The following is a 24,263-nucleotide window of genomic DNA, read 5'->3' as shown; positions in this document are numbered from 1 at the left end:
GAGTCTAACATGACCATAAACCCTTCAGCTGAGTTATAGTTGTGTTACAATGCTAATCGTGCTGAGTGTTTGGTTCCCATTTATCCTTTTGGACGGAAAGTAGCGCCTGTCAGCCCGTCTTATATGCATACAAAGTGGTGTGCTTCTTTATTAAGGACTATACAAACACGACTGTATTAAGAGCCGTGAGCAAAGATTGTGTTGAAGAGCCTGGAGCTACACGCCCTTAACCCCAGGAACAACACAGCATGGAGCTGTCATTCGAGTCAGGTATCATTATCGCGGCAGGTCTGACTTCTTATTAAAGGCTGACAGCTTTATGATTTGCTTCACTTGTGCTATCAAGTAATTAAAAAGGAGGGGAAGCCTCGGAAAAACTCGAACATGAAAAGTAAACGACTGAAGAGGTATTAGTGCATGTCCGTGTTATGATCTGTGCTGTAAATGGATGTCATGACAAAAAATTCATTGAAATCCCTTACAGGAATCTGTTCTGTTACACTTACCTAACATTTTAAAGATATATTAATTAACCATGCCGGTTTTCGATCGCCATCGTAATGTAAGATCATGCTGTGGATTGTATTCCAGTCATGTGTTCTCCATGCATACTTAGAATTAGCAGGGGCAAAAGTCAGGGTGTTTGACCCTCGACACGAACCTCAGGGAGAAAAAGCTTGTTGAAAACCAGACAGGCCAAACTCAAGATAACCTTTCCCCCCTCGAGGTTGTTCCTGTGAGGTACTTCTCCCTGTCCCCCCCGCCCTTCATCTCCTGGACATGCCATGCAAAGGGAATGACATGATATTAAAGCACTCACTCATCAAGATTGAAAGGCGTACATTATTTTTTTGCCTTCGAGCAGTCAATTATTTGACAAGTACACATAATGAACAATGCAAGACTAGTCAGAATTTAATCAAAAGGCAGAGACAGGGGCTCAGTGCAGATGGGAAATGATTAACACAGTTAATCAAACATCCCAGCGTTAGGTTAAACATGGCAAGCCTATCCCATCATCGGGGAAAAAAGGGATGGGTTCCATTTCCATTTTTCCATTTCCTTTTGCCTGAGGAACAGTTATTGCATTTATTATGTTGACCCCTATTTATTCTGCGTCTCTCATGAAGGTATTTATGTTAGTCCTGACATCTCTGACTAATTTCCTCTCTTTGGGGAACTCTAATGCAGAAGAATGTGAGGAAGCGAGCTTTGAAGAAAAGGAAAAATACCGTCTAATCCGAGTGGTACTCCTGTAAAGGTTGTTTGATTCTAAGATATTGTGACTGTTGAGAAACTTTTGTGAAAAACCACCCACAGTTTATAACACTAGCTCTTCTATATGAGACATTTGTCTTTCATTCATAATTGACCGCAAATTAAAACTATCAAGACCTAGGTATCTTCCCAGCTAGCGGGGAACGTTTTCACAACTTTGGCTAACGTTACCTATAGGTTCTAATAATGTTTTAAAGAAACTTTTTAATCTGATGTTCAAAGAACCTTTTTAGGATGTTTATTATTTCAAATAATGTTCCTATAAGGTTTAAGGTTAACTAAGACATAACGTTTTAACTGCAACATTCAGAGGATGTCTTGAGGATGTTATCAAGGCCTGAGATGACGGAACGTTTTTTTTATAAAACGTTCCTTTAGTGTGATATGTTAACAAAGGTGGAACGTTTTGCCTGCAACATTCTAAGGATGTGTTTTGGACGTTGTTGGGGTAACACATTAAAGATGTTCTTTATAAAACGTTCCCTCAATGTTACATGATAAAAAAATGAAGAAAATTCTCCAAGCAACTTTCTGAAAATATTTTCAGGATGTTATTCTTTTTTTATAAAACGTTCCTGTGATGGCAAATATTAACACGGTCATGGTCATCGTCAGATTTATTTGTAGAGCGCTTTAAAAAACAAACTTTTCCCATTTGTTTGAAAATCATGTTTTAAAAAATCTGATGTCACCATATTTTCCTTTTGAAAAAAACAAAACAAGCACGTAATTCATGATAAGTTGTAAGCAGATATTGCATGTTTGTGGTGGCATGTGTGAGTTCCCAGCTAGACATTTTTGGTTCTCAAAAAATGTGGAGAATGTTACCATTCATTGTTCTAGGAATGTTTTCAGCGGGACGTTTTATTTTGGTTCCCTGAATGTTCTTCTGAAAGGTAGGATAACGTTCTTTAAAAACATTCTTGAAATGTTTGATGATAGCCTTCTTAAGATGTTTTTGATAACCTTCTTAAGATGTTTTTGATAATATTGTTAGAACATTATGCCCTACTGTTCTTAAAACGTTTTCAGCGGGACGTTTTATTTTGGTTCCCAGAATGTTCTTCTGAAAGGTAGGATAACGTTCTCTAAAAACATTCTTAACATTTTTGGTGATAACTTTCTTAAGAGCACATTGAGACAATGAATAGGACGTATAAAAACGAATTTTGCATGCCAATATTCACTCACATGCACTTATAATCACACTAAGGTATGGAGGCCCACAGTATTCATAATATCATATGTGTAAAATATCAGAAAATAAACAAACTTTTTTCTGACTATAAAGGTTGTGTCTTGTATGTAGGTTCTAACTGTTGGATAAGCTATCTGGCCGTGTGTGGTTTGTGAGGGCTGCGTATAAACAGTGTCTGCTGTTTATGCATATTGGATCAAAATCGTTATTGCACCCTTTAGATTTGAGACCGACAGATATACTGTNTTTAAGTGGGAGAACTTGCACAATTGGTGGCTGACTAAATACTTGACAGATATACTGTATAGAAGAAAGGACTGACTGTCACTGCCCGTCCCTGAAACCCCTTTTTGTGTTTGTATGTGTTTGTTTCTACTGTGTGTCTCTCTCTAAGATAATGTTCGAACAATGTTATCAAAAACATCTTAAGAAAGTTATCACCAAACATTTTAAGAATGTTTTTAGAGAACGTTATCCTACCTTTCAGAAGAACATTATGGGAACCAAAAGAAAACTTCCCGCTGAAAACATTCCGAGAACGGTGAATGGTAACATTCTCAGAATGTTTTTAGAACCAAACATTTCTAGCTGGGTTATCACTGTTTCAAACCGGCAGTGGTTAAAAACATATACCATACAATCGAGTACAGTACCAAAGTACACATTTGAGGTAGTTGTACTTTAACGTAGTGTTTGAATTCCTCGCCATCTATTTCACATCTTCTTTCTTACAAGCATTCTTTTTACACAAAATATGAACTTAAAAACATGAGTCACTGTTATAGATATAGATACAGTTTAATTGAATGGTACAGAAAATAGTCTTTTTGGACAATAAATCATAAATGTCACCTACACTCTGATGAATTGATAATAATAATAATCCAGAAATAGAAATACACAGCAGTCCTTAATTTACTTTTAGCATGAATACTTCCTACTGCACATTAATATATTGAATGTTTACCAATAATTGACTGTCTGGCAAATTCCCGAAGTGCAATTGTACTTATCGTGTTGTTTTGAATATCAACAGTTAAAAATGAACAATTCAATGAAGATGTGTTTTTACTTTTCGCTCACTCTCAGGTGTTCTGTAATAGAACATTTGTCAATATTCAAACTATTCCTTAATTTTGCAAGCATGAGTAAAGTTTGAGCAACGACTATTGTTCCTTTCCCACTTTACCATGCAACAATAATTAGCTGTGATTACAAAGTATCTCTTGAGAAATTGGGACAGAACAATTTAGTTCATCGTCCTCAGAAAATTAAGTTGCCCTTCCTTTCCCTGTCTCTTTTCCCCCTATTGGATTCATCTGTTCTTCAGTGTGCTAGGAAAAACACACCACTAATCAGGCAAACTATTTGATTGGCTTGGAAAGATTTCATTCTGACTAATTTGGCTTAATAAACAGTCATCAAATGATTTGGACGAGTGCAATTCCAGTCCTATTAAAGGGTGTGTATTAAAGGATGTGATTTTCATATTGGCAGTATTTACATACGACCTTGCAGATTTTCTAAAAGCTTGTGCTTCTTGAGGCATGTGACTAGAAACACACATTTAAAAGAAAAAAGTAATCAGCACTCAAGGAACAAGTTGTTTAGTCATATGAACAAGTTGACGAATTGAAAGACATTCAGAGATTGTTGTTGACGCTGTAATAAGCATCTACAGGACTAGCCAGGCCATTTGTAATGCCTTGGTGAGCAGCCTCTGTATTTAGAACAGTCATGTTTTATGGAAATAAGCTATATGTATTTAAAACTTATAATTGTGTTCTTTTATACTAGCACAAAGCAGTTACTTTTAAATTAGTGGAATTAATCGGAATGCGAAATTGAAGGGAGGAATGTCTGTCCACAATGATGAATGCTTAAGTGAGATTTTGGTTCAATTAAAATTTCAGGCAATTATTATAAAAGATTATTGACCTCTAAAGGGACTGGTGAGGTCACATATTTCCCTCTGTCTTCGCAGGATAATATTCATCTTCATTAGAGAGAACAATTGAAGGCGTTTTCCTCTCGTACTAGAGGGTATTAACGCAGACAGATTATCCTCTGCACACTTCACTAATAAAGTTGATTTCTATTGTCTGTCCAGGTAAAGGCCAATTTTGAAGCATTGTCCTCTCCACACTGACCTGCTCCTCCTTTTCATCAGTGCTTTCAGACTTTCTTTTTCTTTGCCAAAGGAAAGGCATTTTTGTTTTGGTTGCTATGGGGTTGTTGCTTACGGAAGGTCATTATGTAGGGCTCTATTGAGTTAAAGTACGACTCTGATTATATATCCATTACTTTATTTATAGGACTATTGAACATATTCAAAATTGGGTCATGTTATGAATCTGAACTACAGAACCAATCTTTTATTTTCATTTGTAATGCATCTGATAGATACTATATTGCATCTGACCTAAAATGACTAAAGTCTTACACTCTCTCAGCTCTTTGGGAATACAATGATGATATATTAATTTTAAATCTGTGTAAGACAATTGTAAAATAACAATGATGGAAAAAAAACGGTCGGCTTATTATTTCAGACTTCCTTGAAAAAATGATCACAGATGTTCTCTGCTGCCGCACAACTCGTATTATAATCCATCAACTTGATGGATTATAATTGTGATAACATTGTGCTTGAGAGAAAACCTGTAGTTTCAAATGTGTTGCGACCCTGAATAAATGGATCCTTCTTTCAACCCAGTCATTTCAGAGTATTCTGAGCATTCACTTGGTTTACACTGAATGCCACATCTTTTGCTTGAAAAATGTGTCTGCATTTACACAACACAGAGCACAACATGGCAAAGTGAAGCAAATTGGAACCGTTGGCCTCTGCTGAACCGTATTACTTGTGACCATAGATCATTTTTTTATAGGTCACAAGTGAGGCACATCTGTTTCCACTTGGCTAAGTTTCCATACAAAACATTTGAATAGAGATTCTTCACCTATATCCGCTGCTCCACTATGCTTGTTTAAACCAACATGTGTCTCATACATCAAACCTCAGAAAGAGCAAAGGTTATATACCAGAGAGTGTATTTCTGAAAAAGGTTTGATTACACAACACACTTCAGAAAATTCTTTAGTGTTTACTCCATGATACCATTTATTTTTAAAGGATATGTTTATGTAGTGTAGTCTTTTAACACTCAACTTATTTGACAGTTGTGCAAGCCAGAGCCCAACATGCCCACACTGGACCTTGCTTTTTTCAAATTTGATCTCAAAGCCCCTCATGTGTTTGACTTCTTTTTAATTGTTTCCTGTCTGCTGGGTCAATTATAAGTCCTGGGCTTTTTTAGGGGGGACCGACTATGGCAGCATTTTTGGACAGACGGAGTGATTAAATAACTGAAATTTGAGCAGAATGATGAGATCATTCATTGGGACTTGATTTGATAATATTGTACTTGGTGTGCATGTCGCAGCATACATATGCTGATATACGGTTAGACAAAAGTTGATGGAATGGGCATACCTTTCTTTTTGTTTAGTGAGGAAAATAACAGAGAAAAAACAACACAATATTACTCTTTTATCCATTATTGATTTTGAATCAGGTTCATACGTGTGTAAATACCCATTGATATTTTTATCTACATCAAAATATGGGATTTGAGACAAGCTCAAAAGAATCACCAGTAATCAGCAAGCAAATTAAAAACGCATACAACTATTTTTATTTACATACAGTAATCCATTCCTTTCTACTTAGCTAAACAAAGTAAAAGCAACACAATTTCCGTGTCAACCTAGTCTCTAGTTTCACTTGTGAAAACAGTGACGGTTTATGATAGTTTTAAAAATACTTTAATATGCAATCTTCAGATATTACAAACTTTGTTATTCATCCATCCATCCATCTTCTCCCGCTTATCCGTGGTCGGGTCGCGGGGGTAGCAGTTCAAGCAGAGAGCCCCAAACTTTATTTTCCCTGGCCACATCAACCAGCTCTGACTGGGGGGATCCCAAGGCGCTCCCAGGCCAGCGAAGAGGTATAATCCCTCCACCTGGTCCTAGGTCTACCCCTTGGTCTCTTCCCAGCTGGACGTGCCTGGAACACCTCCCTAGGGAGGCGCCCAGGTGGCATCCTAACTAGGTGCCCGAACCACCTCAACTGGCTCCTTTCGACGCGAAGGAGGAGCGGTTCAACTCAGAGTCCTTCCCGGATGACCGAACTTCTCACCTTATCCCTAAGGGAGACACCAGCCACCCTGCGGAGAAGACCCATCTCGGCCGCTTGTATCCGCGATCTCGTCCTTTGGTCATGACCCATCCTTCATGACCATAGGTGAGGGTAGGAACGAAAATGGCCCGGTAGACAGAGAGCTTTGCCTTCTGGCTCAGCTCCCTTTTCGTCACAACGGTGCGGTAAAGCGACTGCAGTACCGCTCCCGCTGCTCCGATTCTCCGGCCCATCTCACGCTCCATTGTTCCCTCACTCGAGAACAAGACCCCGAGATACTTGAACTCCTTCACTTGGGGTAAGGACTCATTCCCTACTTGGAGTGGACAGTCCCGGTTTCCTGCTGAGAACCATGGCCTCAGATTTGGAGGTGCTGATCCTCATCCCAGCCGCTTCGCACTCGGTTGCGAACCGATCCAGTGAGTGCTGAAGGTCGCAGACCGATGAAGCCATTAGAACCACATCATCTGCAAAAAGCAGTGTTGCAATCCTTAGTCCACCGAACCATTGTTATTCAATGGATAACATATGAATGTCAATATATGAATACAATTATTTATGAATAAATCCTTTTGGAAAATGCTAATATTCAGCTGTCCTCTCCTGTCAAAATCCATATTTACAAGCAAGACTAAGAACTGAATTTCAGTCCAGAGCTTAAACTGGAATATTATTTATTATTTAGCTTCATGCAGAACTTGCACAAAAACTTTTTTAAATATTCTTAAACTTATAAAAAATGTAATGTTTTACACAATGAGGCTACGTTTTTTTTTATAAGTCTATGCAAGCCCTGTGGCTTCCCTAAATAAACTCAACCAGTTAAACCAGTGCAGAAACATGGCCGCTGCGAGAGGTGCTGCCGAAGTGAGGTCAAACTTCACACTGCACGGTTGCCCATGGCTACATAAATATTAACCAAGCCTCCACGGCCTTCTTTGATTATAAGTCTACTCCCAGGGTTTGATATCCAAGGAGACCGCCAGAGCCAGCTTGAGTAAATTAATGAGAGAATACGGAGAAGTCGGTTTAGTAGCGATGTGGCGGACTTTCACTTGGTAAGGAACAGATCAAGCTGCTGGATTTCATGCAAACGAGGCAGGGAACGAAACATCACTAGTCTGCAGTTTGCATACTTGAAGCTTCACTTTGAACTTATGTGGCTGGTAGAGATGTGAGAAAGAGAAAATAGAAAAATGAAACCCTCTTTCAGAGTCCTTAAGATGAGTCTCTGCGCGCTCACAACAACATTAAGTCAACTTGATGTTTAAATTATGTCTCAATTACAGGAGCAGTTCAACATATTTTGTTTATTTTGGTCATGTCAATAAGTAAATGGCACAGGCAAACTCTGTAGGTGTATATAGGTCAAGCCGAGTAAAATTCAATAGAGCTTTAATAAAAGGTCAACAACTCTTAATGAACAAATGATTGAGTGATCAAGGTTAGACGTGGCTTTGTAAATTGTGCTCTGAAGCATATAACCTGGCCAAATCTGTGTCCGTCATCAGGCTAAAGGACTCTGATTTGTTGGGGGTCAGCAGCGGTCCTGTGACTGGTCATGTGTGCCTGAAATGTCAATCATGTGCAAATATTTTTGGAAGGAACCAATAAGCATTGTTTGGTGAACAATTGAAGGTTAAGAAGCAGGCTCAGAGCCACATGGGAAATGGGGAGACATGTTTGCTCTCACCATGGATGACTGAGGTCTGTCTAAAGCATCTGCCATCTTTTTCAACTGATATAAAAACTTAAAAACACTGAGGTTAAATTTTTGCAATTTTATTTTTTTGGGGAAAGTATATATATTTAAAATTCTGCCATAATTCAGTTATTGTTTTCACCTTTTTGAATGTTTTCTGGACTGCGCAAAAGAGCCAGCATTTATCTAGCACCATTTGGTGAGCGATTACGTGCAATATTGTGCCGCCTATGCAAGACATGATTATATCACAGTTTATCATAAATGCTTGCACATTAACAATTTATGTGTAACCGCTGTGACTCGTCAAAGAAAAGACTGCAAAAGCCTGGGTTTTGCACACAAGGTGGCCTATAATTTACAAAATAGTTGTAATTACCCTGTGAATCAAATGGGTATCTATGTCTTCACCTGCATATATTGAATCTGCCTGTGAATTTTACAGTTCAATGATTTATGTTCATTCAGAGAACAGCAACACAAGTCTAATGCCCTCTGTTGACAATCTGAGGAAGCAGATTCAAATGAATTCATGCAAAATGGCTGTTTAAGCTGTTCAACACTGCAGCCATATACACCACATGTGTTTTTAGTCTGGGCTTATAAATAAACATTTTCTCCACGTTTTATTACATCTGTTTTCTCTTTTTCTGTCCCGCAAAAGAGATGGCTGTATTATTATGTAAAATTATGCTTATGAAAACATAAATCTGCCCCTCTGCTGCGTTCACCTTCACCTGGCAAGCATGACTCAACTTCACATTTCCACATTGTGGGTGAAAGACAGATTTTATTGAAGCCAGGTGTGTACCCACGTCCTGCCTGATAATGTTTCTGGACAGAATTCCTCAGCCAGATCATAACATGCCCTGAGTCTTCCCCAAATGCAAAAAGAAAACTGCACGTTTTGTTTATGTCTAGATATTCTGATTTAAAGATAGAGGCCCTAATGAAAACATTTCTTTAAAAAACAGCAGCTGCTTGAAATTTGGATTTTTTTACTTTGAGAAGAATATTTGAGTTTGGAGTGTTTTAATAAAAATGTGAATCCCATACTTATATTGCACAGACTGAATTGTAATCACCTGCATTGTAAAGTGAATATGAATGGTGGACCACCAACGTAACATGCAGCTACAGTAATGAGTCAAAGGGTCAAAGCCACAGCAGCCTGACAAAAATCTGCTTGACTGCCGAATGCTATCATGAATCATGTAGAAGCAAAGTGCAGGGAGAAAAAAAACACACCCACAATTTAGGAGAGACTTGGTTAGAAAAACTGCTTGGCACTACACACACACAATTGGCTCCACGCACCAGCAGCAGCTTGACCACCGCTGCCCGGGCCAGTGTGTTATCCTGTGGGGCCAGTTGAAGTGAGCAGGGGGGGTGGCGAAAAAAAACCTCTCCCTGTACTTCCATGTTTCTTTTGAAGCTTGGTAGTATTACAGTAGAATAAGTCCTCCGTCATTGGTTGAATGGGCCGGACTGCCTACTGTGACAGAGCATGGGCCTCTCATGCCCAAAAGGGAAGCAGTGATGCATTTCTAAGCAGAAAAAAGGAGCAAATAGGAGAGGAAATTATTGATAACCTCTCTGTATGACGTGGCTAAATATTCTCTTGAGTTTAAGAAAAATACCTGAACTGAATTCTATCGGGCATGATAATAAGTCGATGTGATTAGTCTCCTTGCTCAGAACTAGACTCCGAGTCAGTGCGGATTTGGATTCCATGTCAGGTTTTGGTGGAGTCCTCCGCTCAGACTGCTCTGCAGACGGCAGCCTGCTCTGCACTGGCGCTGTTTACTGGAAGCCCGCTCCGCGCCGCTTCCACCAAGTGAACACTGTGAGCGGGATCTCTTCCACAGGCGAGCCGCTGAAACTTGTCTACACACTCAGAGGAGAGCAAGAGAGCAGCGTCGGCGGTTAAAGTAGCGGAGAACGGTGTTTTCCCCCCAACAGACACTGAAATCCCCACACTGTCCCTCTCAGCCACTCTTTTTTTCACCTAGTGGGTCCCCGAGCTCTGCTACTTGTTTGTTGTCGCCGCTTCGGGAGGCACGAGACAACCGAGAATAGCCGAGCCGCTCAGAGGCGCGGATGAGTCAGGACTGAAGCGCACCTTTCTGGCCATGGAAGTGTGTGTCCGGAGCAGGGGGATGTACGGGCTGAGAAGGGGACCTGCCAGCCTCTGTCCCAGATAAGGAGAGCATGCATCAGAGCTGCAGACTCAGTCTCTTCGCTGCAGAGGAGTTCCCATCAGACTGTCTTTCCACTATCTGACATTTTTACTTTTCACATCCCTTCTGACTTCATTTCAGCGTCGCTGCTTTTTCAAGAAAGGTACGTTCTTCGTTTGCACCTTACTCTCATCGACACTCAATTGGACACGGCCATCAAGTTGTTGGTGGCGTGTGTAACAACTTTTCTTACGTCTTGCATTTGTTTCCAGCACTCATTTAAATAATAGGCCTCTCTAGACATCATGCAAGTCTCGCAGTGTGTTTTAACTAGTACTACTTTTGAAAAGTAAAAAAAAAAGTGTCATTTTTTATTAGGTTGAAAGTCAGTTGGTTTGATCAATGGACACAGCTTCAAAACTGGACACCTCTGTATATTGTAGTAATTTAAATGGTCCAAGAGATAACGTGATATTGAAAAATGGTTAATCAAACATAACCAGATGTGGATTGATATGTTCGGCCGCCGAGTTTGGCTGAATAGAAACTATTATAAAAAGTGGAGAGCTGCGCATTTTTGTGACCCAGAACATGTAAAGCACCATTTAATTGGTATGTATGCCCCCAGAGTTGAAGTGTAGTTGTTGGTGGTGCTGGTCACCGAGGCTTTTTTTTTAATCTACTGATGGTCTTGTTGGTCTGAATAGGGATTTATGCTGGAAGCTTTGACCTTAGAAGCGATGTCGGTGTGATTTTAAAGAGCATTCACAGGCTAATCCATTATAATTGGGACCGAGCTATTTGTCCAAAGAAAGAAAATCAGTCAATGCTCGCCTAGCAATGTTATAATTACTTTTTTTTGCCAAACAGAACTCGTGATGCAACAAGCGTTATGGAAATCAATCACAAAAAAGAGAACGTGTCACAAATGCGTAATATGTGGCTGTTTGACTTAACTCGAATCAAGCCGTCGCAGAGTAGCGGTAAAATTAGATCCTTTTACTGCACATGTATAATTTAGGCCCACCGATTCCGAACGCGTCTTGTCAACCATGTGTTAAAGAGTAGCCCGGGCGGCAGGAGCGCACATGCGGTGTGAGAGGCTCCTCTGGCCCGGGAAACACAGCGCGGACAGCCGCTGGTGCATGGCAGCCCGGAGCTCAGCAGCAATACACAGAGATCGATCAGCGGATTGCGAAAAATGTATTCCCAGTCTTCACATGCTCATTTTTTTGTTGTATGTTTGATTTTAAGAGAGAGCGAGCTACGAATTCCTGCCTGGATTAGAGTCCATGAATGTGTCTCACGTCTCTGTTTGGTCTCTAATATCCTACAACACATTCATCATAGGTGTTCACCAGAGGAATTTACACTTACACTAAAATGTGATATTTGTTGAGCTTTTTTAAATGTAATTGTATTTCAAATTAGCATTTAAAGTCCTGATTGAATAGGCACAACCTTTGAGTATTTTCTAACAACAGTGGTTGGAGGATGAAGTGTCTTTATCTGTCTCTCCATGCATTACAGCTAAATACAAAGGCTATTTGTGTTGAGTTTTCAGGAATGTGTCAGAAATAAGCTAATACACACTTTAATCAGGCTCCAGGAGCTGAACTTCCTTTTCAAGCCTTTTCATTGGGAACTCTGTGCAAAAAAAATGTTTAAATTAATGCAAGTGCAAATTCCAGCTGTTTGTAAGGACTACATTAGCATATCAAAGTGGTCAGAGCCCTTACACAATAGAACGACGGGTTTTTGACTGAGCCTGAAAGGCTTGAGAATGAGTGTGAGATGGTAAAACTGAGAGACTTGTGTATCTCCCCCCTTTCTTGTAAGTACGTCCGTGTGACATCTTGTGTATAACATAATCTCGCTTGTATTTGTTTGTGCGTTGGTGTGAGAGAATATGTCAAAGCGTTCACACAACAGGGTAATTGTATGGTGACTCACAAACAGTAAATAGTGGGGGGTTGAAAAACCGTTTGAATAAAAAATAACACAAAATTATAAATTCTTAAACATCTTTGAATACATTTTTCATAATTAACATAGTAGCAATCGTATTTCTTTGTCAGCGCCTGTAAAAAACAGGTGCTCATTGGAAAATGAACAAAAATAGATAGCGGAATAAAGAATGAAACTATCTGCTCGGATGTCTTGGTGTTTGATTTCTTCAGCTCGAGCATGCCATTATGAGTCCCATGTGAGAGAGAGTACCTTTTTCAGTCTATAGCCTCGTTTCAGTTGTAGTGCGTCCGGTTTCAAAGAACTGCAGCTGCTCTTGATCTGCCAGAGCACCAGATTGCTCCTCTTTGCTTGTGCGTTCATCTCTACTCGTAGATCAATACAGCCCAGCACACTTCTATATGGGTCTGGGGGGGACAAAGTGATACATTTCACTGTATTCTCAACTCTTTATTAGACACTCTCGCAGTACACAGCACTCTAAAGGCTCAGTCAGTGTGATTGGGTGAGTAAGGATGATCACATCTGAAAATGTGTGACATTGCGTGTTGTTTAATTTCTCGCTGCTATATCCCCCACCCTCAGATCAGCAGCTGAGGTTTTGTGCAATCTACAAATATTTGACTGATGCATTAAACAGATCATAACACAACTTTTGTATTTCGAAATTATAACAACAAGCCAGGCACTTCCACTCTGGCTTTATTAAGGTCATTTGTTACTGAAATAATTCACTAAGAATGCGCGCACATTGACCGTTGGCCACATTTGCTCACTTTGTTTTAGTGTCGCACTCTCTCTCTCCAGCGTGGATTCCTTGCTGTTGTCTTTGTCTGAGCAGCGATTGTCAATATGACTGATTTAAAGATGGCACTGTTGCAGAGTGGATTGTTTGTGTCGTGCCTTTATTCATGGTGAACATCACCATAGCTGCTCCCTAGCAAAATCAAGCAAATGATGGAGGTTGTGAATGCGTCAGAAGTAGAGGATTGCATGGAGTTAAATCATTTAGATTTACATCCCATTTCTTATTTGGCGTGTAAATTGTGGGTTTGTGTTTTCAGATGCAATCTATTCTGTTGCTAAACCACCTACATGGAGTCGTACTGTGCGGATAACTGCTCGCCATTAAGGGGAAAAAACAAGGCAGTAAAAGAAAGCTATGGCAAATTTGATATAATGGGCAGGCCTTTGGTGGGCCAAAAAACCTCCCCTTTCATGACTGATTTTATTTTACGATTGGCAATCAGTAAAACTGTGCGCCAGTGTGTTTCCCTCCCTGCCATTTTGTGAAACATTTGTTTCCACTTGCCAAAGGCCTCTGGTGCGGCAGGGGATTTGGTGCCCCTGAAATGGCAGGTGAAACTTTCTGCTTGCCTAAATAATTTCGTAGCAGAACATTACACAGCAAGGACATAGGCAGCGGAACGTAAGGGTCAATTCAAACTCTGGTGACAAGAACAACAGGGATATGAGCCGATGGCTCTCACTGCTCTCTGTGCTGGTTAAGTGGCAGCGTCCCTGAGCCTATCTTGCATCTCTTCTTTTTTTTGTGCGTCACTCATTTTATGCTTCTCTGAGAAGTGTTTAGAAGAAAAGGAAGTGCATAGTGCAAAACTATGTCGTAAAACGGTCCAATGGTCATACAACAATTGGGTGTAGCCTATTGGCCTGGTCGTAACTCTGTATCTTGCTTCGTGTTGAAAACACCACCTGAGTTTATCATAAGATATGCTGTGTGTTCTTAGCAGTGTTTCGGGCACTCCCCCCAATACATATTTCAATAAGGTGTTGTGCAAAAAAACATATTTATCTTACAAATTAAAAATCGAATCTGCTAAAATGTGTATTTGTCAGTTGGATAATTTTTAAACTGATGGAGAAATTACAAATACATTTGTAATCATTGAAACATAAAAAAAAATATGATTATTACATTTTTCTCATGATCGTTTTTTGCTCTCCTTTAATTTTTTTCATTCAGTATTTTTATAACTAAATTGAACCATACATATGACACACACAGACGTACAAACTCACGTACATGCATACACAATGACCCCGTCTTATTCTTTGTGCTATGTGAACAGGACTTTTCCTTATCTGTGCGCAGCTGCAACCCTATTTGGAAAAATATTCAATTTCTGTGTGACAGAGAGAACCTAGGAGGCAAGTCTCTAAGCAAACAGCAGTTATTGCGGCTCTGCTATAGCAGCCGAGAGCAAGGCCTGGCTGGGAGAGAGGGGGGATCTGCGGACGTCTGCCAGGGGAAGGAGTGATGTCTCGGCTGGATTATAGGAGAGCGAAGCACTTCCACACTTAAAAGCCCCTTTTCCAACAAGACAGGGCTGTTATTTAGGGATGGGGAGGGTAAACACACCAGAGCAATATATTTCCTCTATACAGGCTGCTGCTGTCCTTGACAATTGGGACTGAATGCAAGTAAGATAGGCTTTGCTCCTCGTGGCTTTTTTTTTTTCAAAGATAATTTCATGTTGGGCTGTGGATGTTCTTCAGTATATTCAGAAATTGTTCCAGTGAGGTGCAAAAATGGTAAGCCGTTTTTCAACATTACAGTATAATTGTATTTTGTTCAAATGGCAGTGTTTAAAAGGAACTGTAGGCTATAAATTGATGTACGTACCTTTGTTGAGTTGCTTACTATATGGCCATCAAGCGGGCTACGGCACTCTTTCAGAATACTGAATGCAAAAGAAGGAAGTAGCAACCACCAACTAAAATACATCCATTTTTTTCATCCACCAATAGTATGTCTTCCAATGGGTGACATTGGAACTGAGAGTGCGTTGTGATTCGCTAGTTCTTCTTACGTGTGTGCATATTCAAATACTCAGCGCTTTGATTCAGAAAGCTACAGTAACTGCTCATTTATATTCAGGTCCATATATGAATGTAGTTTTCAAAGCAACATTGATTTTTGAATGATCAAAAACAGTAAAGTCAAACTGTAATTAAATAAATAAGCAACATGCTAAATAAATGCACTGTTTACTGGTTACTTTGCTGCTGAAATCCTGCCAGAGGCATATACATCTAATGTTGATGCTCACTTTTTGAACTATTTGCATCGCCACATACTTTATTATATATGCTTATTTGGTCATGCGGTTGGTTTGAAAGTCTGAGGCTTTGGAAAATTATATTTTATTGTACTCGATTTAGTTGGGAAGTGTGGAAGCTTTGTTCTTGCAAAGTAGTTGCCAAGTCAGATGGAGTTGAGCGTCTGGCCTGGGAGTTTCAGAGGAATATCACAGGCATGGTAACTTGCTAAAAACTAAGCTAATCAACAAAATAATTGTCTGTTCAATTGCTACCATGCCAGAGACATCAAACACAGCCGAGGTTGAAAAAACAATCAAATTATCTCTTAATGATTGCTCACGCTGACAGATGAGCGCTTGTGTGTTGGGTTTGTTTGTAGGAGACATATGTGGGGAAGAATGCACTTTGTGGTTGCTCGCTCATAAATTCTGTGTACATTTTCATAATCTGCATAGATATCCATCATCACCTGTAATGAAAACAATTTTATCTTATTATGTGGTTTTTGGCATTGAAACAGAGAGAACTGTATTAGTCTATTAATTTCCTGCAGAGAATCATGATTCCTGCTGCTTTTTTCCTCGCACTACCCTCCATGTGTGGTCCAAAAAAAATGTTTCTGTTTCCTCTACAGACTTAAGTTTGGCCCCTATGTCTGCTCTCTCTCTCTCTCCCACTCACTCTATCCCTCCCTCCCCATCTCCCCCCTCTCTCTCTTTCTCTGTCTTTCTCTCTGTGCGTAGATAATGTCTCTGCAAATGATTTAACCGCCCTCGTTGAGGCTCCTTCCAGTAATTGAACAAGCAGAGACTGGGTGCTTTACAGGAAAACAATAGTCATATTATCTTAGATCTCCACTACACCACCTTGGATTTGACTGCGCAGACTACATGGAGGGTCTCAATGGAAGAAAGAAATCAGGTTTGCTTTCTCTCTACAAAATCAATGGATAAATAAATAAATAGGATGCCATTCATTTTGTGTAGGCGGGATATTTTGAAAGTGTCGCATGATTGGAATGCATGTCTTGCGAGAGGCACCTGGGGGCAGAGTGCAGCATTGGGTGGTACTTGGATGACTTGAGAAGCATGCGCGCACGTGATGCTTGGTAATAATTATTCAGGAAACAGAGGCAGATGTTGTTGCAATAATTATGAACAAAATGTGTGATAAATATGTATTATTGAAATTATTCAGTCCTTTTTAAATCAGCACATTTACATTTTTGTAGAATGTACGCGCAATTATTTTTTATTTGACTATTTATAAAAAATAAAAATAAATGGTAAGACAAACCTTTTTAAATGAGAATATGGCTCTAACCAACATATTTCAGCTTGATTTATCCAGGTTAGAATTTGTTTTGTTTTTTGGCCGAGCAAGGGGCGCTTTGATTGTGTTGCTGTGGAGCAGAATTGACCTTGTGTCTCAGAATGAGGTTTCTCTACGCCTTGTTTCATACAGAGCACTCTTAGACTGAAATGGCCTTAGGAGGAGTTGTTCTTGACAGAGATACATTGTTTCAGGCAGCCAATAAACCACTGCACTGAGTGGCTACATCTGTGAACCTCATCTTGACTACAGTGAGGGGCTAGCAACAACACGGCAACTGTCACAGCTGCACCTGCTGCTGTCTCAGTACAGAGATCCCCTCTCTGTTGCCCGTAGAACCGTATCACTCTCCTCTCCGTGACAAGCCAGAGGCAATGGTCTCTGCTTGGGTCAACTGGAGAGAAGCTTCTTGGGAAAACACTTGAAAACAAGGGACAAAATGTCAGTCCCGAAAAGAGATGTTAAAGTAAAATTTCTGCCCTGAGGGCCGGGATTTGGCTTAGTTGGAGCTTGGGTATAAAAATCTTGTCTATGAAGCGATGGTTTTAAGAGCGCTGGCTTAGTAAAACTGACCGCCACTTGAGTGTTCATTCTTCAGTGAATTTGTCGAGCTACAGAAAGAGTCAGGTTTGATATGACGGCGAGTTGTCTCTCCCTAATTTTATAAATGATGAATAGAGATAAATGGAGCTGACTCTTCTGTACAGACACAACCCTGCTTGTGTATCAAGGCCATTGAGAACATGATCTGATCAGCTAAGAAGAGATTCAGGAGCATTAAAGGATTTTAAATCTCATATGTACTCATATGTGCTACACTGCTGATAAGTCACACAGCTAAGGTTTGGTATTAGCATGGTTAAACCTCTATTTTTGCATACATTTCATTGGTTCCAGTAAATATCTGAAAGAAGAAAAACAAGAGGAATTAAATATATTGCAGAAGGAAATAATTATTAGATCATCACGCTCATCTCAGAAAAAGATTAGAGGAGGGGAACAATGCCGAGAGGATTCTTCAGCAAACAGAAGTGATGCAACATGCCCACTCTCCTGCCAAATTGAACTTAGGAGTGTGAAAAGCAATGCAAGGACATGAGTAGTAGGGCTGACGTGAATGCAGATAAGTGTGGGATTAACACAAGGGAAGATTGAGCGACAGTGGCCGGTGACGTCTCTTTACAGCTTTGCTTGTACAGCTGTGCCAGGCCTGGCATTCGCTGCTGCCTTTTGGATCCAACTCCTCCTCCACTGCTGGGGCGGTTAGTAATGAACATCTTAAATACTGCAGATAAGGTGTGTGTGTGTGTGTGTGTGTGTGTGTGTGTGTGTGTGTGTGTGTGTGTGTGTGTGTGTGTGTGTGTGTGTGTGTGTGTGTGTGTGTGTGTGTGTGTGTGTGTGTGTGTGTGTGGAGACATCAAATTATTCATGTATTTATAATGAAGATTGGACTGCTGAATATTGACACCTCGGTGTGTCTGTAAGATTTGATCTTTTTGGCATTTGAACAGGAAAAATAGCGTATACAGGCTGCCTTAGTAATTCATCATGCCTCCTTCTAAATGAGGTGTGAGGCGGCTCTGCTGGTGTGAATTCTGCCATAAATCACACATACCCTGACTGCTTTATCCATTAGACCGACCTGTTTGTCTTATTCAGCTACTCTCCAGGAACTGGTTTTAATAATTAAGACGAGTGTTAGAACTGCAGCTTCTACTTCACACCTGGTTTGACACATTGATGTGAAGAAGGAAGAAAAAATGAAATTAGCCACAAAATGACAAAATTACAATTCCGTTGAGTATAAACTTAATTATAGATTCTAGCAAATCAGTCTTAGAGGAAGGTCATTTATTACAAGTCTTGACTTGCTGGTCACCTTTATTTCATGACAGTGATAGTTTGAATTTCAAAGATATTCTTTATTTAGTAACTTTCCTTTGAAGACCAGGTAACTCCACAATGTTGGCTTTTTTCATGTTTTATTTAGCTGGAAAAAAGGGATTGTTTTCCCCAATACAATAAAGAAAACTGTTTATCTGGAAAAGTAAATATCCCCAAATGTTACAATACATAGTTTTCTTAGGATAGCAAATAATGTATCACTTCATTGTTTGTCAAACTATTTTTTAAATAATTATGTGTGATCGGTCACGTTGCGTAGTGACCCTTTTAATGAGCAATAAAACGAGGTTCTTTACTCGTACTGCTTTAAAATAAAGTCAGGTTTCAGGTTTAACAGACTGTTTTATGTAGCTGACTGCAACTGCATAAAAACAGTCCATAAAAACAGAAATTAGTTTTTGAAGAACCTTCGTTCTTCAAGAACATCGTCTAACAAATGAAACATCGAAAAGCCAAACTCGGCACACAGATATGACATTTTAAACTTAATCTGCAATATACCTGTTTACGCTCTCGTAAAAAACAACAAATAGTCCCATTGAAGCTGGGTTAAGTGATGACAGCGGGGCTGCTCGATTATGGCAAAAATCATAATCTCGATTATTTGGGTCGATAATTGATATCAAGATTATTTAAAACGATTATCCATTCACATTGAAAAAAAATGTGAACAGTATGTTTTTAACAGTTGATTACCCTGAACTTTAAGTATAATTCAACTGAAAAACCCAAAAATAATTAAAAAAAATAATAATAAAATAATTATCGTTTTATTTCGATTACGTTGTTTTTGTAATCGTTGCAAGCCGTAATTGCGATTTAAAATACGATTAATTGAGCAGCCCTAGATGACAGGACAGGGAGCTCTGAGCAAGCTGCACAAATTCTCAAGTACTGCATCTGAGCCCGGCAACACGTTTCATTTTTAGCTTCAGCATCAGCAGCTGAACCAATGTGATAAGTGCTCTTCTCTAGTAGTTCATGGAAATAGGGAAAAAAAACAGCGTAAAGAGGACAGTCAAATAAGGAGGGTTTTTTGTCGTTGTAAAGAGTGGACCTAGTTGCATTTCCGTCACTCATCAGCCCGGGCTGATTACACAGAGTCTGAAGTGAGCGGACAGGAAGCGGCTCCGGCAGCCATTACCATCAGAAATAGGTCCAGCAGGCCCGGAGGTAGACGAGGAGCTGCAGCTCGAAGAGGCCGAGACCTGCCTAAAGGATACAGAAAGTTTGCCATGTCTTGCCTGAAAACATCCATCTATAAAGGTGAGGTAGTACATGAGATATTGGCTCTAAAAGATCTGCCGATGATGAACCCTAGGAACCGATGCACTGTAAATGGTGCTGTTGAAATGGAGCTAGCAGAAACTGAGTCTAACAATCAGCCAGAGATGGTGAATGTTGCAGACACCGCAACGCCTACTCGCATTACTGAGACGGCCCAAAAAAGAGATCTTTTATTCTCTCACCTGAATAGGCTCGTAGGCTTCTGTGCATAATGGAAGCAGTGTAGCTGAGGGAAGAGTGTGAAGACTTCACTCTGGAGCGATATTCTGTATTCTCTGCCACAGGATACTCTCTGCTGCAGAGTTGGTATTTAAACTTTAACAGAAGTCAAACATTTTGTGCCAGGACAGAAATGTGTAATGAAGCTTTCCTAACACGATTCTTCCAACTGGAGCATGCAGTGATCGCCCCAAAAAAAGTGCTAATTGACGCTGAGGGTATTACGGTGTATAAAACATAGAACGATGACAGAGATGGGAAATATTCACAGGACTGAGCTAAATATTTATAAGCTAGATAAGAATATCTCCTTTGAAGTTCCAGTGAATCACTTCGTTTAACCTATGGTTGTTATTCATGTCTTTTTTTTGTTGAGTCACATTTTAGTTAAAGTTATCTTGAATGTGAAAATGTGACTAACGGAAGGCTTATTTTTGCTTTTAAAGCTGATTTCTTCATTTTTTAAACCCAGTAAATAATTAATTTTGACCGTTTTACACCATTGTATTTGAAAAACACATTGGGTGCTCCCCGTATTGGGAATTGTACATCCACTTTTTCACACATTTTGAGCCTAAAATATAAAATGTTTACTTTGTATAACACACAGTCTTAACACACAAGTGCGTTTTCTTATTTTTCAGGATTGCTTTTCAAAAAGGGCGGCAAAAGCTTTAACTCTGACTATGTATAAATCAAAGTGTCTTTGTATAACAAAACAATGTTCATATTTTGTTAAACTCTTTGGGCATGAGGTTCTCCTTTTTATCGACGCGGCTTTGAATGCAGCATAGTGTTAAGAAACCTCCTCACAGAGACGCTTGTTGTTCAGAGGAGAATGTCCCTTCCCAGCAAGAGCCCTTGTCCAAGTATTACCTTCTCTTTCAACATGGGACTTTGTTATCACACTCACTTCATATTCATAGTGAGCCTTCTTCTCCTGTCATTATTTTGTGTAACTTAGAGCTGTAGCAATTACACTTCAGTGGATTACCTATGCAGAGATATAGAGATTAAATCTCTGCTTCATACTACCTCCAGTGCGACGGTTCAAAGGTACGACCCGTACTGCAATGCGCTATCGTTTAGCAGAGCACGAAATTGGTCAACCTTTCAGAGTTTGTTTGGGGATTTGAATCCCTTTGGTATTCAAAACAGGAGGGCCTTATGACAGGGAGATAATTTCCTAGTGAATGTTTTATCGCAGTCTGCTTGACAGTCTCCTGTATCCGTATGCTCGCTCTCCTGGTGTCTTTAGATTCCCTGACTTTGGTCCAGCTATTCAGAGAAAGAGAGGGGAAAAAAGGAACAAAAAAAGAAAACCCTGTTTGTTCCCCCCCCCTTTTGTTATCACAAAAGAGCAAACACATATTAAACATACACAAGGTGCAGAAGCAGTGATTGCTGTATCTGCTGTCCCACTGTGGGTGGCAGGGGACGATAACATAAGCCACAGACCCATTTCCATATTTTTTTTCAATTATGTCAAGCCTGAATCATGGTCAGTTGGAAGCGGGCATATTCTTAAAAATAGATATTTTGACTATGACACATAATTATATTTTGTAACCTACCGTTTTGATCATATTTCTCCTGTGGCAAGCCATATGCTTATATTTGTGCAAACCTAAACTAAAGCAGCTTTCGCTCTCATCTATTGAATGTAAGCCAAGTGTTTGCTTGATGACATATCTGACATCAAAATTGAAGTTAAGACTTATTTTAGGAAATGTTCTCTATCTCTCTCTCTCTCTCAGTCCCAAAGAGTCTGATCTATTGTACAGTGAGATCCAGTGGCACCTTAGTTATTAAAAGAGGAGGTTGGAATGAGCCAATCTGGGTTAGTTTGCATCACAATCCCCCACACTGTTCTGATGTTATGCTAATGAACACTATGGAGAAGGCTCAGCCCCAAAACTGTCCTCTCTCTTTCACAGCTGAAAGTGGGGAGAGGGCAGGAGTAGTGACACCGAAAGTCTAATGATGTAGCCTTGAAAATTCAAAGCAGCTCAAATGACACTATTTTGTAATGTAGCTGTGTATGAATGTAGTATTATATGCTTGGCTTTCTTCTTTCTTTTTTTTAAATCACTTTTCGTTCAGAATAAGTTTCATGTTATTGTGCAGCCTAGCGTGTAAAGCCTTCATTCTCTGAGCAGCGGTTAAATGCCTTTTAGACATTTTCTCTGTCTTTGAAAAACACTAAAACCATTGCCAATATGCCGTCATCAGGTTGAACAAGCACCATTACCTGTCAAGGCAGTAATGATTGAAGATTTAGGGCTGACAAGTGATTGCATTCAGGAAAGGACTACACCCACTTCTTTTGTCTGAGTTTCTTGAACGAAACACAGTGCTAGTATACTTTGTTTTAAGTTGACATACGCCGCTTCCCCTGTCTCACAAAGGCATTCAAGCTATCTGTTAGATTGAAAATAGATACGACAGCGCATGGGTAGAAATGTGCTACGGTGAAGTAGGCTACAGATCCACTCTACTGCGGAAATAATTTGTGTAGGGTTGCTTCTGCTGTAAGGGTAAGGTCCTTGTGCTGTTTTCTATTTTAGTGAGGGCTGAGATTGTGTCCCTTATTTTGGCTTTGTTTGTCCTTCCTCCGAGCCACAGAAAGGTTAAAAGCCTCAATTAGACACTGAGCCAAGGTTGGCCACATTATGCACAATGCCTCTAATCTCAAGGAATTAGCCCCCTTTAAAAATCTAAAATATACACCACTTTAGAAACAACAACCACTGTTTTCCAAGCTTGTGCATCTTAAGCATTATTCCGGGTGATTTAAGAAACATTTAAAGAGCATCTTTCTCGATGCTTGAATAAATGTGTACTGAGAAAAAATATAAAATGGTGCATTGATGAGGTGAATCCTGTTTACAGCGAGTACTAAGCCATTGTTAAATATACCAGTCACAAAGGAGGAGATATAACTGAACGAGCAAAGCAAACAAAGAATAAAAAGGATTTTGGAGCTTTTAGAAATTGAGATGTGGATTGTGCGAAACAGGCTCAATATCAGAAGTGTACGTTCAGCGTAAGCCGAGGATTCACTTCAGGACACATCTTTTATTCAATGTGGCGTTAGAACATTCCCTCGATTTCTTGTTCCAACAGATAATTGCTCAGTTTTGTTTTTGTTTTCTCATAGCCAACACCACATGACATGGATAAATGGTTATTTCTTAACGATTTTGCTCCGTTGCCGCTTTAAATGCATCTCTTCCAAGTCATCGTCTCCGTTACTTTCGTCATGTTTTGTGTTGTTGCCCACTACCTTAAAAATTAATCATCCTGTTTATTAACGCCTCACGATCACAGTGCATTATTGATGGTGAGGTCATTAATAGAAGGATAGAGCCGGGTTTTTAACCATTCGGCTGCTCATTTTAAAAGGGGGGAGGGAGTAGGGTCACAGAAGCTGCTTACTGGTGCGTATCCGAGTAAATACAGCACATTATTATCGTAGAGTAAAACCACAGTGCATCCAAAAGGGCTCGGTGCCTTTTCTGCAAACACACATTGTTGTTTTAGATGAATGGCAATACTCAAAATAAATAAGTGATACAAGCTGCTGAACTCAATCACAGTTTTTCAGTGATTGTGACCTCGCAGAGCAAATCTCTGACCTCAACTGTTTATTTGTTCGCCATAGTACAGTTTCAAGCATGTAAACACCATGAATGGCTCGGACACTTTTACCACACACGTTGGCTGTGTGTTGATGTGAATGTGCAGTGGCTCATTGCCCCCACTGCTTGACTTTACTTGGCCACATTGTATTATTTTTGCATGAACGCAACAATGATCATACTCATGCTGAAATAGAGAAGATGAGTTTGGGAGAATATCTGGGCCGACTGCCGAGCTCAGTTTGTATAATCCCTGATTTTTTTTTTTTACTTATTTAGTCATGGC

At 39.8% G+C, this 24,263-nt stretch overlaps 1 protein-coding gene across 4 annotated transcripts in view; it reads left to right on the top strand.

Moving 5' to 3' along the window:
• The first annotated feature begins 10,167 nt into the window (after positions 1–10,167).
• The window catches only part of adgrl2a (adhesion G protein-coupled receptor L2a), an 89,495-nt gene continuing 75,399 nt past the window's right edge, over positions 10,168–24,263 (top strand). For all 4 annotated transcript variants that reach the window (XM_010770834.1, XM_010770833.1, XM_010770832.1 and 1 more), the window contains exon 1: positions 10,168–10,725. The gene's annotated coding sequence lies outside the window, so the exon portion shown is untranslated. The remainder of the gene's footprint in view (positions 10,726–24,263) is intronic.

The sequence above is a fragment of the Notothenia coriiceps genome, unplaced genomic scaffold (genome assembly GCF_000735185.1).
Source record: "Notothenia coriiceps isolate Sejong01 unplaced genomic scaffold, NC01 NC01_scaffold00009248, whole genome shotgun sequence".
In the NCBI taxonomy this organism is placed as follows: Eukaryota; Metazoa; Chordata; class Actinopteri; order Perciformes; family Nototheniidae; genus Notothenia; species Notothenia coriiceps.
Note: the sequence above shows the minus strand (reverse complement) of the source record. Positions and strands in the feature narration are given on the sequence as shown.